The 16,228-nt window shown below is 35.2% G+C and overlaps 1 long non-coding RNA gene across 1 annotated transcript; it reads right to left on the minus strand.

Annotated features, from left to right (window-relative positions):
* Window positions 1-8,942: 8,942 nt before the first annotated feature.
* LOC133526565 (uncharacterized) lies at window positions 8,943-13,765 on the minus strand. Its single transcript, XR_009800753.1, has 3 exons — window positions 10,989-13,765; window positions 9,241-9,517; window positions 8,943-9,068 (listed from the first exon to the last, which is right to left on the minus strand). It is a non-coding gene; the product is annotated as an uncharacterized LOC133526565 (long non-coding RNA).
* Between the last annotated feature and the right edge of the window lie 2,463 nt (window positions 13,766-16,228).

Here is a 16,228-nt window from a genome sequence, read left to right on the forward strand (position 1 = left end):
TGCACAACTGGTCTGCCGCGCGGCGCCCCACCTGCCCGCGTCGCATGGGATCGCCCAGCACTGACAAACAGCTGATTGAATGCGTTGGAAACAAGTTTAGGGTCAGATGTTAGTTTATTGCGGACATGTAGTTGTATGTTTTTTTTAGCACGGTAAGATGTTTTATTTGTGCTTTGTTTTATAATTTGCCAGGTACATTTCATTTTATTTGTAGATTCACTCATTTTGTTTGTGAAGTAAAGTTTTTTTGCTTGTACAATTACGCTTTTTAATGTTTTTTCATATTGTTTATAATAATTTTTTAAAATTTTATTTCTAGATGCCATGGAATGGATTTTTAGTAGTCTTTTGTTTTTACAAGATATTTTAATTCCGGGAGTGAGCCACGGAAGCGTTTTAGCTGTCTTTATTTTTATTCGTTTTTTAGGTATGCAACTGTCGAGTATGTCGAGCAATCTATTATTAAATGAATTATAATTTTGGTTAACAGAGTGATTTGAGAACATATAATTTTGCCAGTCAGTATTTTTCAGTGCTAATTTAAATGCATTTATATTTTCAGAGTTATATATCCGTTTTGTTTGGTACCAAGAATCTGATGTAGTAGTACTTTGGTCGCTTTTTAAGTTGATTAAATTTAGTGTAGTGCATTTGTGGTCCGAGAAACCGAATTCACACACTTCAACGTCAAAGTCTCTAGTAAAGTTTGTGAATATAAGATCAAGACATGTTGACCCGCTTTTATTTATACGCGTGGGTTTGTTTACATATTGTTTGTAATTATATTCGAGCATGAAGTCAAGAAGTGTCGCGGTTTGTTTCGAATCTATCAGAACATTTACGTTGAAATCACCGCCGATGATAATCCTTTTTTTGTGGAATTTCATAAGGTGGTCCATAATCAATCTTAATTGTCTATAGAATATGTCAGTCTCCCTACCATTCCAGTATAAGGTAATTATAATAATTTCAAACATTGCTATTTCCACTGCACATACTTCTATGATATATTCTACTGACATTTCCATGATTTCTCTGTGTTCAACGTAGTCATACTTTTTGTCTAGTAAGATACTAACTCCGCCGCCGCTGTGGTTCTCGCGATGAAACGATGCTACCAGGTGGTATCCTTGAAAGTGGATGTGGGCTGCTTTGGCTTGGGTCAGCCAGGTCTCTGAAGCACAAAAAGCTAGTAGAGACTCGCTTTGATCTTCCAAGAATATCTCTAATATTTCTTGCTTGTTGAATAAGCTCTGCATATTTTGAAACATGACTTTTTGAGGCTTTGAGTCTATCTGTGCACTATTTAATCTATCTAATTTAGTCTCGAAAGGAATGCCGGTTTTCATTTGAGTTGCTTATTAAGCTGCTTACAGTTTGGTTTATTTGTTCGGCAATCTCAGGGCTGATTTTATTATTTTGCATAGCCATTTTAGTGTGAGGCGATAGTGCAAGTGTTTCGTCGTATCGGTTTTTGCATGCCTCATCTTTTCCGGCTATGGGGCTTGTCACGGTGCCGTTGTTATTTTCTGTAACATTTATGGCCGGTGTGGTTTCTGTTACGCACGCAGTTGAGGGTAGCGGTAGTGTATTTAAAACTGGGAGAAATTGTTGTCCGTTAATAAACAGTCGGTTATTACGTATTACGGCATGCTTTCCACATTCTCGAGCCCTTCGGAGATGTTCTCTCAGAGTCCGCCTTAACCGTAAGGCTTCATTATCTAATACTTCTGAGACAGCGTAGCCAGAGTTCCTAAAGCAGCCGGCGTTATCTAACACGTAGTTTTTCATTCGCTTGCTTATGAGCTCGATTACAAGTGGCCGACGTCTGCCGTTTTTACCTATTCGCCTTATACTTTCGATGTAGCCATCAATATTTATATTTAATAGGTCGTAAAACATGTTACTTAATCGAGGGTAAAGATCTGAATCTTGCTCGTCGTAATATTCATCCAAGCCGTAGAGTATGAAGCTTTTGGGGTTCTGGTCGGGTGGTGTAATTTTTGACATATCTAAAGTATTTGTCAAATTGAATTGTGACTGCAATTCTTGTAACTGTGTTTTTATTTCTACGTTCTCTTTTTGTAAGATCGCTATTTTGTTAGTGGTTTCATTTATCTGCTGAGACATAACTTCTTGTCGAGAGGATAGAGTAGTATGCTGTTGTGTAAAGTCACTTCTAATTTTAGATATTGCTGAGCTGACCTCTGCTTGTATCAATATTTTTAGGTCCCTGATTATGGCGGCATTATTATTTTTTAGTTTAGAGTCCAGCAAGGAGCTAATTTCGTCTAGAGTGATGCACTGGTGACTCTGTTTATGTTGTTGGGAGTTTATTGTATCGCCTTGTACGCTAAGAAGACTTGATTCGTCAGGCATAGTTATATTGTCAAGTGACATATCCGTTTCATCGCGCAATACAAAACCGAGGTGGCTGCGTACCGGTGTGTTATCATTTTTACGACGCGATGTCACATTCATACACGATTGGCAGCGAAATTCTCGCTTTATTGCATAATTTTTAGTCATATAGTCGGCTGTTGTTATGTTGTAACATGTATAGTGGTAAGGGTCTTTACAAATTATACATATAAGTTCTTCTAGACGATCAATAGGAAGATTACATGCAAGGCAGTTCATTTTCGTAGGTAATTTTTTTATTTTCCCGTGCAGTCAAATCTAGGCCTATTTTTACGGCAAAGTGTCGCTTGCCGGTGGGCGGAGCTTGTTGCACGGTGCACTGATGATCTTTGTTAAAAACAGGGCAAATCTATCGTTATCTCGTTCTGCTATATTGGTGTTATATGGCTCAGCTGACGTATGGCTTACTGATATCCCGCTTACTCTTACAGCTAACATAGGCTGAGTATTGGTTGCGCTATACTAGTTTTCTGTGTTTATGCTAGATGGCGTTAAAAACAAATCGGACGATTTTCCTTATTTTATTGTTATTCTTGTACATAAATTGTATTGAAAGTCACTTAATCACAACACTGTAAGTTGTAAATGACCTGTTTTGGTAGTTTTTTGTCACTGTCGAATTTTATTAAAGGTTTCACTGGTCAATTTCAATATGTGCACTGACCGTTATCATCTTCAGTTCTTTTGGGAATTTCCGGGATTAGGCAGCTTAGGTTACGTAACTTTTGATTATTTAGGTGGACAATAGTCTATTCTATCACACATAACACTTCAAGCACTAAGTTTGACTGTTTTTTATTTTATTTATCATTTTAATTACAGAGTTCGATATCACTATACTCACTGGCGCCCTCTCTCTCCCGAAAAGATGGCGGAAATAATTTTTTCTTAAGTCGATATGGGTGTCATATCCGAGGTTCCTCGGGATTCCGATTACGAAAATGACGTCTATTTTGAAATCCAAGATGGCGGACATAAATTTTTCTTAAAAATCGATATGGGTGTCATCTCCGAGGTTCCTCGGGGTTCCGATTACAAAAATGACGTTCATTTTGAAATCCATGATGGCGGACATTAATTTTTCTTAAAAATCGATATGGGTGTCATCTCCGAGGTTCCTCGGGGATCCGATTACGAAAATGATGTTCATTTTGATTTGAAATCCAAGATGGCGGAAATTATTTTTTCTTAAAAGTCGATATGGGTGTCATATCCGAGGTTCCTCGGGATTCCGATTACGAAAATGACGTCTATTTTGAAATCCACGATGGCGGACATTAATTTTTCCTAAAAATCGATATGGGTGTCATCTCCGAGGTTCCTCGGGGTTCCAATTACAAAAATGACGTCAATTTTGGCGGTTCTTGTTGGTACAGATTTCAAAAATAGAGACCTTTTTAGAATTAAAGGTGGTTGATATCACGGCTACACACATCGACACCCATTTCAAAAAGTAGCGTCCGCCATATTTATTTTCAAAATAGATACCATTTTTGAAATCCACACCCCTAAAAACCCAGAAAACAACACCCATGACGACTTTTTCAAAAAAGTGACGTCCGCCATCTTTATTTCCAAAATGGACGTCATTTGTAAAATTAGTACACATACATCATACAACATGAAAACTAAACACATTTCCATCCTCTTTTGGGCAGTTGTGTAAGTCTGTGATAACCCTAGGTAGGTACGGAGACCTTGAGCGGTGTCGGCATTTACGCAAACATCAAAGGCGTCGGCCCACTGTTACTTTTTACACTGTGCTTTTAGTGTGTAAACGAAAACGTCACATGATATATCAAAAGAAAAGTTATTTTATCTTATACCTTTAAACGAGCAATTCTTGTATATATATTATATATAATTATATTTCTGTGATCTCGGAAACGGCTCTAAGGATTTCGCTGAAATTTGGTATATACGGGTTTTTGGGGGTATACAATCTATCTAGATTAGTCTTATGTTTGGGAAAACGCGTGTTCTCGAGTTTTCATGCGTTTTTCTTTCGACGCAGAATATGGTTACTAATTTCGTGTTGCCGGCCACTGTCCGTCTGGTCCAGCGGGTTAAGACGCGGACTGCTAAACGAGTGTTACAGGTTCGAATCTCGCCCGGTGACTAACTTTTGTTTTTTTTTTATATGTTCAAGTTTATATATAATTTTTTAATTTTTATTGTTTTACACAAGTTTAATTTAGTAAAAAAAAATGACCTATGTAATAAGAGAAATCGACAATAGATGGCGTTACTCTGTGACAAGTGCTGTAAGGTTAAAATCGATTGTAAATAATAATAATTGTCAGTTCACATTTTACTTTTTAAGTTTATGTAGATTATCACCACCATATTACAATAAATAGTTATAACTGAGCAAAGCTCGATCGCCCAGGTACTATATTACTAACTGTACTAGGTTGCCTTTTTAACAAGTTGGTCCAGTCCATGGTTGCCTACATTTTATATAAAAATCGGTTAATCTAGGCGACCATTAACTGGACCAACTTTTTTAATACGGCAACTTTCAAATAAGCTTTCATTTGATATATCATACGATGAAATAACAAACAAAAAAACTATCCGTACGCAATCTTACAAGGCAACCTACTTGAAATGTATCACTGTGAATTTTGTCTTACATTTATTTCTTATCAGAAATAAATAACATGAGGGTGCATATACCTTATAACGTATCTCTATATAACTATCGGTTATCAATATTAGCATTAGCGGTTAACAACAACATTCCCCTTAAAACAAATAACTATCGCGAGGAAATACCAAGTCCAAACATCTGAAAAAAATCGGGAAAGAAAAGCTGCAACTGGCTTTTAAAATGGTACAAGGAAGGGTGGTCATCTGTATGAGAATGTGTTTTTTTGTCTCTATTTGAGCCAATGGTTGACTGGTAGAGAATGCCTCATTTGTGTTTTTTTTGTTTGAGCAATAAAGTTCAAATAATGAAATAATATTCATGTAACGCGATAACGAATTCTACGTGAACGAAACCGCGGGCAATACCTATTATAGTAACAACAAAACAATAATTTTCTATTGCAATTAATTTAAAACACGCTTTAGGAATTTTTTTGATGGACCGTAGACGCAGTCAAGGGCACCCCGCTCCCCACTACCGTTGTTCGCTGCCTCCTGCCACAGCGCGCGGCGCGCGCAAACTTGCCGCGCGTTTGAAACGTAACGTATTTATATAAGCAAGGAATGCATACATATCAGTAATGAGTGTCGCCGTGATTTTATATTTCTAAATTTTTGTTTAGTAACTGAGATCATTGTTGATGATCGATTATTATTAACTCTACTAACTTTAATTCAATATTAGCTACGAACCTGAAATCAATATCTAGACAAGCACATTGTCTACATGTCTAACTTTTTACTAGAATACTAAGTTGATCGATAATATCGTAATTTTGCAATATCAGCAACTCTAATTCTATATTTACAAAATAACTCGTGTTTTTACGTTTACCAGAAAGCAGCTGTTCCAGATTTCTAAAAACTGAAAATTGTACATAAATTGAAGTGTTATTCGATATGCTAAAGTTTTCTGTAACTTTAATTCTATATTTACTTAGTTATCAGCAAAAATTAAAATATTTAAATATAACCGAAAGCTCAACCTTAAAATTTCTAACATTTTACCAAAGTATTATTTAACATACTCCCAATGACATATCAAAAAAGAAAAAACTTTAATATTATCGAAACCCATTTTTGTTCAACCGCTGGTCTATTATGCATTCATTAACACGAATATAAGAACATACATAAAAGATTTCAAGAAAAGTCTATATTGTCTATTCCTCATAAAAGCTCTTGTGCTTTTATAAGCTATAACGTTACTGCGATTAATGGCTACCAAACTAACAAAACCAAAACGAATACAGTTTTAAACTAAGTGCATTGCTGCCAACTTACAAAATATTCATTTGGTTGCATAGTAAAAATAATTACTTCATAAGTCAGAAACACGCATGTGACACCCGTAATATAGCAACATCCATAGACTACAAAGACCGCTTAGCGTTGCTTGTTAGTCTCCGTAGGCTACGGTGGCCAAAATTGAGAAAAATCTGTCCAAAAAATTAATTTAACAAGTAGCAAGTACCAGGGCCTCATGAGTTACGAGGAGGTGTCGCCGACCGGCCGGCCGCGGCCCGGGGCGGGCCGGGCGCGTAACAAGGTATGCTTGCGCGTCTTGGCTATATACTTTTGCTTTGTTCACCTAAATTAAGATTCATTTTTGTTGACTCGTAGGAAAAGTATTGTATGCAACGTTGTATAAGTAGGTCAAATGCTCGTGGCGTATTCCTTTACAATGTTCGCCTACGCCTTCGGCTCCGGCTCACATTGTAACTCACGCCACTCGCCTTTTTTGACCCTTCTTATACGACTGTTGCATAATAGTATTTTATGCAATAGTATTTTATGCATAAAATACTATTATGCAACAGTCGTATAAGAAGGGTCAAAAAATTCGAGTGGCGTGAGTTACAATGTGAGCCGGAGCCGAAGGCGTAGGCGAACATTGTAAAGGAATACGCCACGAGCATTTGACCTACTTATACAACGTTGCATACAATACTTTTCCTACGAGTCAACAAAAATGAATCTTAATTTAGGTGAACAAAGCAAAAGTATATAGCCAAGAAGCGCGAGCATACGAGTACGTTGTTACGCGCCCGGCCCGCCCGGGCCGCGGCCGGCCGGTCAGCGACACCTTCTCGTAACTCATGAGGCCCTGGTACTTGCTACTTGCTAAATTAAATTTTTGGACAGTTTTTTCTCGATTTTGGCCACCGTAGTCTACGGAGACTAACAAGCAACGCTAAGCGGTCTTTGTAGTCTATGGATGTTGCTATATTACGGGTGTCACATGCGTGTTTCTGACTTATGAAGTAATTGTTTTTACTATAGAAAATCTTTTCCTACTCCTCTACTGTTATCTGTCATTTATGCATTCATTAACACGAATATAAGAATATACATAAAAGGTTTCAAGAAAAGTCTATATTGTCTATTCCTCATAACAGCACTTGTGCTTTTAATCGCTATAACGTTACTGCGATTAATGGCTACAAACCTAACAAAATCAAAACTAATACAGTTTTAAACTAAGTGCATTGCTGCCAAATTACAAAATATTCATTTGCATGCATAGCAAAAACAATTACTTCATAAGTCAGAAACACGCATGTGACACCCGTAATATAGCAACACCCATAGACTACGAAGACCGCTTAGCGTTGCTATAGTTAGTCTCCGTAGGCTACTGTGGCCAAAATCGAGAGAAAACTGTCCAAAAATTGAATTTAGCAAGGAGCAAGTACCAGGGCCTCATGAGTTACGAGAAGGTGTCGCCGACCGGCCGGGCCGCGGCGGGCCGGGCGCGTAACAAGGGATGCTCGCGTATCTTAGCTACATACGCGAGCATCCCTTGTTACGCGAATTGAACATTTCATAACCCACACATATTGTATTTACCGTTATTTGGTAACATTACTGGGAATTTACTGGTAAATTTCTCGAATGGGAAATTACAGGTAACGGTAATTTACTACCGGCAAAAAATAGCATAGCCGTAACATCCTTTTTTCGAATCTATTAATAGCATTTTTATAATGGGTCGTGCAAGGGAAAGTCAAAACAGCATTCTGAAGGTGATTGCTGACAGATTTAGCTGCCCCATATATATAGTCCTCCATGTCGTATCCGACAACGGCGACCTTTACAATTTCCTCTGATGTGCATGTATATGGCTCGCGAAACCGAACTTAGTCTTAAGTGCCCGGTCGCACTGTAGCTACCCCATAATGTGGCATTGGATGGAGCAGGTCAGATCTACTTAGACTTATATCAAGTAGGTCTGACTGGCATAACCTTTGTAACTAATACTCGTATAACCATATATTCTGGCTTCTGGGTATGAAATAAAGATATATTTAATTTATTTAATTTTAATAGCAGCATTTCGAAGGGTACAACCGATTTTTATTATACGTCGACGTTACGGTTTAACGTCGACAACCATCTTTTTTTTTAATAAACATTATTACGTATTGGAATTAAATTATTGTATTGATAGACTGCCCGTTGTTTGCCTCTGCTTGTATTGTTTTTTTTTTGTATTATTTTCTTCTATTTTGGTGTGCAATAAAAAGTGCTTGTATTGAATTGTATTGTAGATATTTCACTGGTTTTAAATATATTTAAATAAGTGTACCACATATAAGGTAGTTAATTTTTATTTTACATTTTTTCAGGTGCAAGCAAAGCTGTCCATTAGCTATGCGACGTGGGTTGGCCGAGACCGTTATGGCCACTTTTGCACCGGAAGGAGTGGTGTTTTTGTTTAGTTGTAATTAGGCATTTTTTTCCAAATGTAGTTTATTAATTAATTTATCATTGAAAATTACATAATATTTTATAATGTCACAATGTTTTTAAATAACATGAACTCACAAAAAGAACATTAGATTGTGTAAGATAATAATAATTCCTTAAAAATTATTAAGTATTAAAGAAAAAAAAATCAAATAATCATAATAAAAAATTAAAAGTTAAATACAGTAAAATAAAATGTCAGATAATAATAATCATACCAAACACAATGTCAAAACATTACCTACCTATGTCAAAAATATAAACAATGTCAAAATAGTTATTTATGATATAAGTGCAGAAAATATGAAATTCGCAACGAGTAGTGATAAATTAAAACACGACCAAAGGGAGTATTTTAAATCAACACGAGTTGCGAATTATCTATTCGCACGTGTATCGTACAACGTTTTACAGTACCTATGGCTCTCTAAAGTTTCGACATATGCACGGAAAGTGCTCCATTCCCTCATGCGTGCGGGAAAGTAGAACCATATGTACTGTAAAATCACTTTGCTTAATTTCTACCCTTGTTTAACCTAATTTTATTTTTGAACTGAACATATACATCTATATTAGCCATGATATCTTGGTTCTTATTCTGTAAAAGTGTGGCTTCGACTTTACATCTCTCAAATGGCCAGACATTTGGAAAGTCTTGCGAGGGCACTGACATGTTCATCAGCTTATTGTGGCCCTGAAAAAACAATTATTATTTTTTGTTACATAACAAATAAAATATATATATTGTATTTGGTGGACAATTTAAATCCCTAACAATATATTAAACATTTATTAGAACAATAATATAACCTTATAAACAATTAATAATGTAAACTAAAACTAAAATATGACTAAATTAAATCTAAAATAAAACTAAAATAAATCTAAAAATGGCCCCTGCGGCATAGTACCGAAGACGCTAGCAGCATTTCCTCGCTGGATCGTTAGACTGATGCGTTGAGCGAGGAAGCTGCCAGCTCTTTGATCTCCTGAATTATTATAGACATAGACATAGAATATTTTTATTTAACACCACATTGAAACATGTTTACAGGCAATACTACAAAACATTACAAGCCTTAAAATGAAACTTAATTAGGCACAAATTTATGTTTACATGTAGATATAAAAAAACTTTTAAAATTATGATGCTAAAAAGGAGCGAACCTCAGCATGTGTTGCAGCAGGCTTACCTACTACAACGCTGGTTTTCAGGCCGACCCTTCGTACAATACGAATTTACTTGCTGCTTGTCGGAAACTGTATGGCTAAGACTGTTTGTGTAAAAAATAATATAGGTATGCAAATATATGTTTATGGATATATTTATAAGATTATACTGTATGATACTATGACATATGTGATAGTAGGTTTAATGTTTAGGCTAAATAAATACGTTGGGTAATAAAGTATATATTGAGGAGATAAATAACATGAATGTAATAATTTTACTATAAGTAAGTACCGAGATTAACAAAGTTGAACGGCGCATAAGAACGATTTCGACCACTACAGATACGACGGTTTTACTCTAGTACCAGGAGGTAGCATGCTTTGAAATTCTAGATTTAGATTAGATTACTAAATTTCTATTGCTATACCTACTATGAAAGAAGAAAGAGAAAGAAATGACATTTATTCCATAAAGCACACATACACAGGACAAGAATGCGGGCTATGCGGGTAACAATATACAAATGAAAAAAAAATTGACATATTTCCCTAATTAAAATATTTTCGTTGTTATTTCGTTACTACGACAAATATAACATTAATTATATCATGCATGTCATCAGGCGGGCCGTATGCTTGTTTGCCACCGACATGGTATTTAAAAATACCTTTGTATGTACACAGTTATACAACAAAAATCTATTAAATTCTATTTTATTATCCCTCTCTTAATGTAAGTACGTATAAACTAAAGGTAAAAAAAATAGAAATACCTACTTACAATCACATGCTTACATGATATTGTAAGATGTTTTTTGATACACAACAAATAGATCCAAGTTACTGTTACAATACTTTTTAATAATTTTTAAGGTAATTGTTTGATCAAATCAGCATTTTATTACGAAACATTAAAAATATCTTACAAAAATACATACAGAATTGTAACCAACTTTATCAGTTTTTTTAAATAATGTGTCAAAATAACTCACCGTCGGTATCGGGCACCGCAAACCAGCCATTTTAACAGTTCTTCCAACATAAGGATCTTTTTCTATGGAGTCGCAAATCTTCTCAAACTTCATTTCTACAAAACTGCGTTTGTATTCGTTATGTAGGAATTCGAAGAAGATTAAGTTCAACTGAAATCAAACAATTATTAGAGGTCTCTAGCTTAGTACAGACCGACTGGGCTACTTTTTAGGGTTCCGTACCCAAAGGGTAAAACAGGACCCTATTACTAAGACTCTGCTGTCCGTTGACTCAATTTAGTTGACTCAAAGATACCAAGCTATTATTGATAATTTAGGAGACTGGACGCCTTTGCTCCGTGATCGTTAGTGCTAGAAAGCTGCAATTTGGCATGGATACATAAATAATGCATGGCGACAGAACAGTAAAAAACTAGAAAAAAAAATTGCAGACGTCCCATACAAAAAGATTTCTTTTGAAATATTTTATTAGCTTTACATTTCGATAGGTCTTTTAAAACGAATACGGATCTCCAACAACCATTTTTTGATAAAGTGAAAATTTTCATAAATAATCGCTATCAAAGAAAAATAATATGTGTCCCCCTTCCCTCTAACTTTTGAGCCATGGGTCCAAAAATATGTAAAAAATCGTGAAACAAAAGCTTTATAAATACTTTCAATGAAAACTATAGCAAAAACGATCGGTCCAGCCGTTTTTTGAGTTATTGCAAAAGATCTCTTATTAGTAAAAAGTGCTCTTATTAGTAAAAAGTGCTTGTAATGTCAATGATACTTAATAATAGTCCCGGTTTGGCCTGTTCTGACAGAATAGTAACTACGGAACCCTACACGGAGCATGGCCCGATATGCTCTTAGATTTTTTAATTCTTTTTGCTGGCCACGCTTACATATTGTAAATATTAGAATATAGTTAATATACATAAAATATTTCAGATTATAAATGATATTTACCGACACATTGTTTCCGAATTCCATCAAAGTGGTACTCTCAACGTTGATGTAGTATCCACTTTTTCTTCCGTACCTCTTTACAACAACGCTTGCGTTCTGAATGTACTTTTCATTTATGTATCTTATCGTAGCTCGCTCGGGTATCACTTGTAGATTCTGCCATTAAAATTAAATATAAATAAAATATCATTGAAGCTACAACCATTACAACCTATAAAACTAAATCTAAAATAATCGGCCCTGGCTCAAAGGTCCCGATTATTCCCGCTACGTTTCATTATTTTCTTACCATTCATTCGTTTTTAAATAAGTGAATGAATGAATTAATGACTTCAGTAATTTATTAATTAAAATTATAGAAATACATATTATATCCCGTAACTTATTAAACCTCTAAGCACATTTTTGGGGCATTTGGTCGAAACGTCGGGTTATTCCCACTAGTTATCATCAAATTGTTACCAGTGGTAACTACTGGGATTTTTTTTCCCACCTTTTACCAGTGGTAACTAGGTACTGGAAAAAAATTCCCACTAGTTACCACCAAACCAAACCTAACTGGGTTGGTGATACGAACTACTGGGATTTTTATTCCCAACAAGTGACCAGAAGGCAGGCCAGTATTTCGCTCAGCGTATGAGCACTGCCATTCATAGTGTCAATGCGGCCAGTTATCTGGGCACACTTATACCATCGGCTGCGATTTGGAGGACGTTTTGTACACATGTATTTATAAGACCTAAGGGTCTTAAGTTTACGTTATTAATTTGAAGTATATTTAAAATAATATAATTATTGTATGTTAAATAAATTAATGATTCTGCTTTTTTTACTGAAGTATAAAGCATTTCCCTTTTGAGACTTACCAAGGAATATTTCCAGTATGCCGCCAAAAACACTACAATCAGAACCGTACATTTGCAGTCATACATGTTTACGAAAACACTGAAAATATAATTTTATTAATTCGTTTTATAATAAACGGATGTTTACCTTTCATACCGGAAGTTGGCAAAATTCGTGGCAATCATGTATTAAATCGATTTTTTGCATTTAAGGTACCGTTCGGGTTCAGACTACAGCAGCAATAATGCTGCAGTATTTTATTTTATTAGCCAAATAAATAACACAGCATTGCAGTAAAACCAAGGCACTGTGAAAATACAAAAAAAAACCGGCAAAGTGCGAGTTCGTTTTAATTAATCGCGCACCGAGGGTTCCGTACAAACTTTGAGTTATCTCGTGTACGAGTAACTATAAAGGCTTTTGATAGTTTTGATCACATTGTGTAACGCGCCATCTATCGGCAAATTGTCTAACTAATGCACTATGTTGGTTTTTCGAGGATAATCCTCTGTCGTGTGAACTGATTTCTAAAATTGTTTTTTTTTTATTTTATTTGAGAGGTGTCTTTAATGTTATCTCATACAAATTTCAAGTGTAATAAACACACGTAAAGCTAGTTAAATTGCAAACTGAATTCAGAAATGTTTTTGTTAGTTACAAAAAAGTTATCAAGATAGAGATATCATTATATTTTTCCTGTAAAATTTATAGTAATGTTAACATTATGCAAGAATTCCTTAGGGGTAAACTTCGGAGATAAGGGGGGGGGGGGTTGATTTTTTTTTTTACATTTCCCTTCATAAATCATTTTTTATCACTAAGTACGAAAAAATAATATAAATTTGTTTTGGATGTTCAATTTGAGCTCTTTCAAATTGACCCCCCACTTGACCTAGTCACTAGATTGAAATTTTGCCCCCTCTTCATATTGGGCATTTTCATAGTTATTAAAAAAAATATTGAAAATATTTTTACACAATTTGATGTATATTAATCATAGCTATGACTGACCGTTTCATTGTTTTTAGATTTTAACTTTATTGTAAGAGTTAGGAGTTTTTGACAATTTTTATGAAACATGTTTTCCGCTCCTAATTTTTGTGATAATTAAAAAATCGAAAAAAATGTCCTTATCCAGGGAGGAAAATAAGGACTACTTTTGTATGAAAAATCTATGGTCTCTTTTCTTCTTAATGTCTGGATTTTTAACATTTTCGACAGCAATGTCGCGTCACAATAAGCTGGTGTAGTTGTAGTATGAATCCGAACGATATATTAATCGTCATTTTCCGATGATGTTGATAACCAATAATAGTTTAAGTATTATTATTTCATACAGAATTGTATCGTATTTAATAATATATAATTATATATATCCGCCTTGCCGTTGCCGAACATTAGTTCCCGGCTGCTCGCTCGTACCTTGGTTCCTGGGGCGGCCCCTGGCGTGGGATGTAACATGTGTTTATAATACGCTGGCCCCATCTCATGTCCGGCGCTCTGCCGGGAAGCCGGGCACGGCAACAGACGACGCCTAAATTGCCAAGTGTCGCAAATATGCATTTTTGAAAAGTAAATATGTATTTGCGACACTTGCAATTGAAACTTTCGGTCCTTGGTAGTCAGATACCAAAAAACTAGTAATAGCTATTTGTTTTACAAGGGGGCAAAGTTGTTGTTTAACCGCTCGTGCTAATATTGATACCCGAGCAAGCGAAAGATTCCAAAATTGAACCACGAGTATAGCGATCCACTATGTATATACTGTTGTTATTGTATAAATAAAATTTGTTTTAAAAGTAAATAAAAACTGCTTATCTATAAATACTTCTGTATATACTTAGAAAGTCCAACATTTAAAAGCACTCTATATAACAACTCATTAGATGCTTAATGCCACGCCTATTTATCCATAGCCTGTAATTTTAAACAACTTACTACGTTTGCCTTAACTTAAGGGGAGCCTTCAATGCTGCTCATGGGTAAATAGACAGAGGTATTTTTTAAATTTATTTTCAAATATATATGGTACCGTTTGATTAATCGTTATTTTGATTAACGTAGTTAAAGGCATACTACATACCATATTACTTAACCAACGACATACTTGTTATTCTTGGGTATTTGTTAATAGGGTATATTTATACTTCGTCTAATATGTGTATATTGTGCCACAATTATTACATACTCTAAGTAGTTATTTGTTTTACAAGGAGACAAAGTTTTGTGTAATTCCTCTCGTAATATTCAAAGCAAGCGAAAGATTTTAGATTTTAACAAAGTTATTTTTAAATAAAAAAAAACCGGCATAGTGAGAGTTCGTTTTACTCGCGCACCGAGAGTTCCGTACAAACTTTGAATTATATCGTGTAACTATAAAAGTATTTTTGAACAGTAGTACCTATACTAAGTATAATTGTGTACAGCGCCATCTATCAGCAAATTGTCTAATTAATGTGCGCGATGTAATGCACGTATTTTGGTTTTTCGAGGATAATTCTCTATCAAGTAAACCGATTTCAAAAATTGATCTTTTATTTGATAAAGGTGTATTTATTGCAATTTCATAGAAATTTCAGGTGTAATAAACACACGTAAAGTTGGTTAAATTTAAATTGCAAACTTAAATCGGAAGGGTTTTTAATTAATTTAAAAGTAAAGTCACCAAGTTAGAGATCTGATTATACTTTTCCTGTAAAATTTATAGTAATGTTAATATTATTTAAAAACTTCATAATTTTTCGTCGGTAAACTTCGGAGATAAGACCCCTCTTATGGGGACTGTATTTTTTTTAGCATTTTCCTTCATAAATCATTTTTTTTCTCTATGAAAAAAGAACAAAAAATTTGGAATGTACAATTTGAGCTCTTTCAAATGATACCCCACTTGACTTAGTCAGTAGACTTTGAAATTTTGCCCCCGCTTCATATTGGGTATTTTTCCATATAGTTAATAAAAAATAAAATAAAATAAACTTTTAATGTGTCTGGGTTAGCGTTGTTCATAACTATTCCGTATTTCAAATTGATTGCTTAAGTGGTTCTCGAGATATTTAGCAATGTGACAGACAAACAGACGGACGTACAGAGTCGCACCATTATTGGTTCCTTTTGTAACTTTTTGGTACAGAACCCTAAAAACCGCCTTCAAAAAGTACACAGGAACTAAAAAGAATAACAATATTGGTATTTGCATACGATTTCTTGATGAGTTTGTAGTCGGTGCCAAGCCAAAAAGGTCCCCGCTACAGCCGACGTCTATCCGTCCGTGTCTGCCCGTTTGGGTTGTATCGCTCAGCAGGAGCCTCCCGCCACTCTCGAGCGTTCGTCGCACGCGCAGGGTGTAGCGGGGGACCTATTTGGCTTGTCACCAACTTCAAAATCACACACAAACATCAGGAAATCGTATGTATGTATGATGTATGTATGTGTGTGTTTTT

Source organism: Cydia pomonella, chromosome 16 (assembly GCF_033807575.1).
Source record: "Cydia pomonella isolate Wapato2018A chromosome 16, ilCydPomo1, whole genome shotgun sequence".
Taxonomy (NCBI): Eukaryota; Metazoa; Arthropoda; class Insecta; order Lepidoptera; family Tortricidae; genus Cydia; species Cydia pomonella.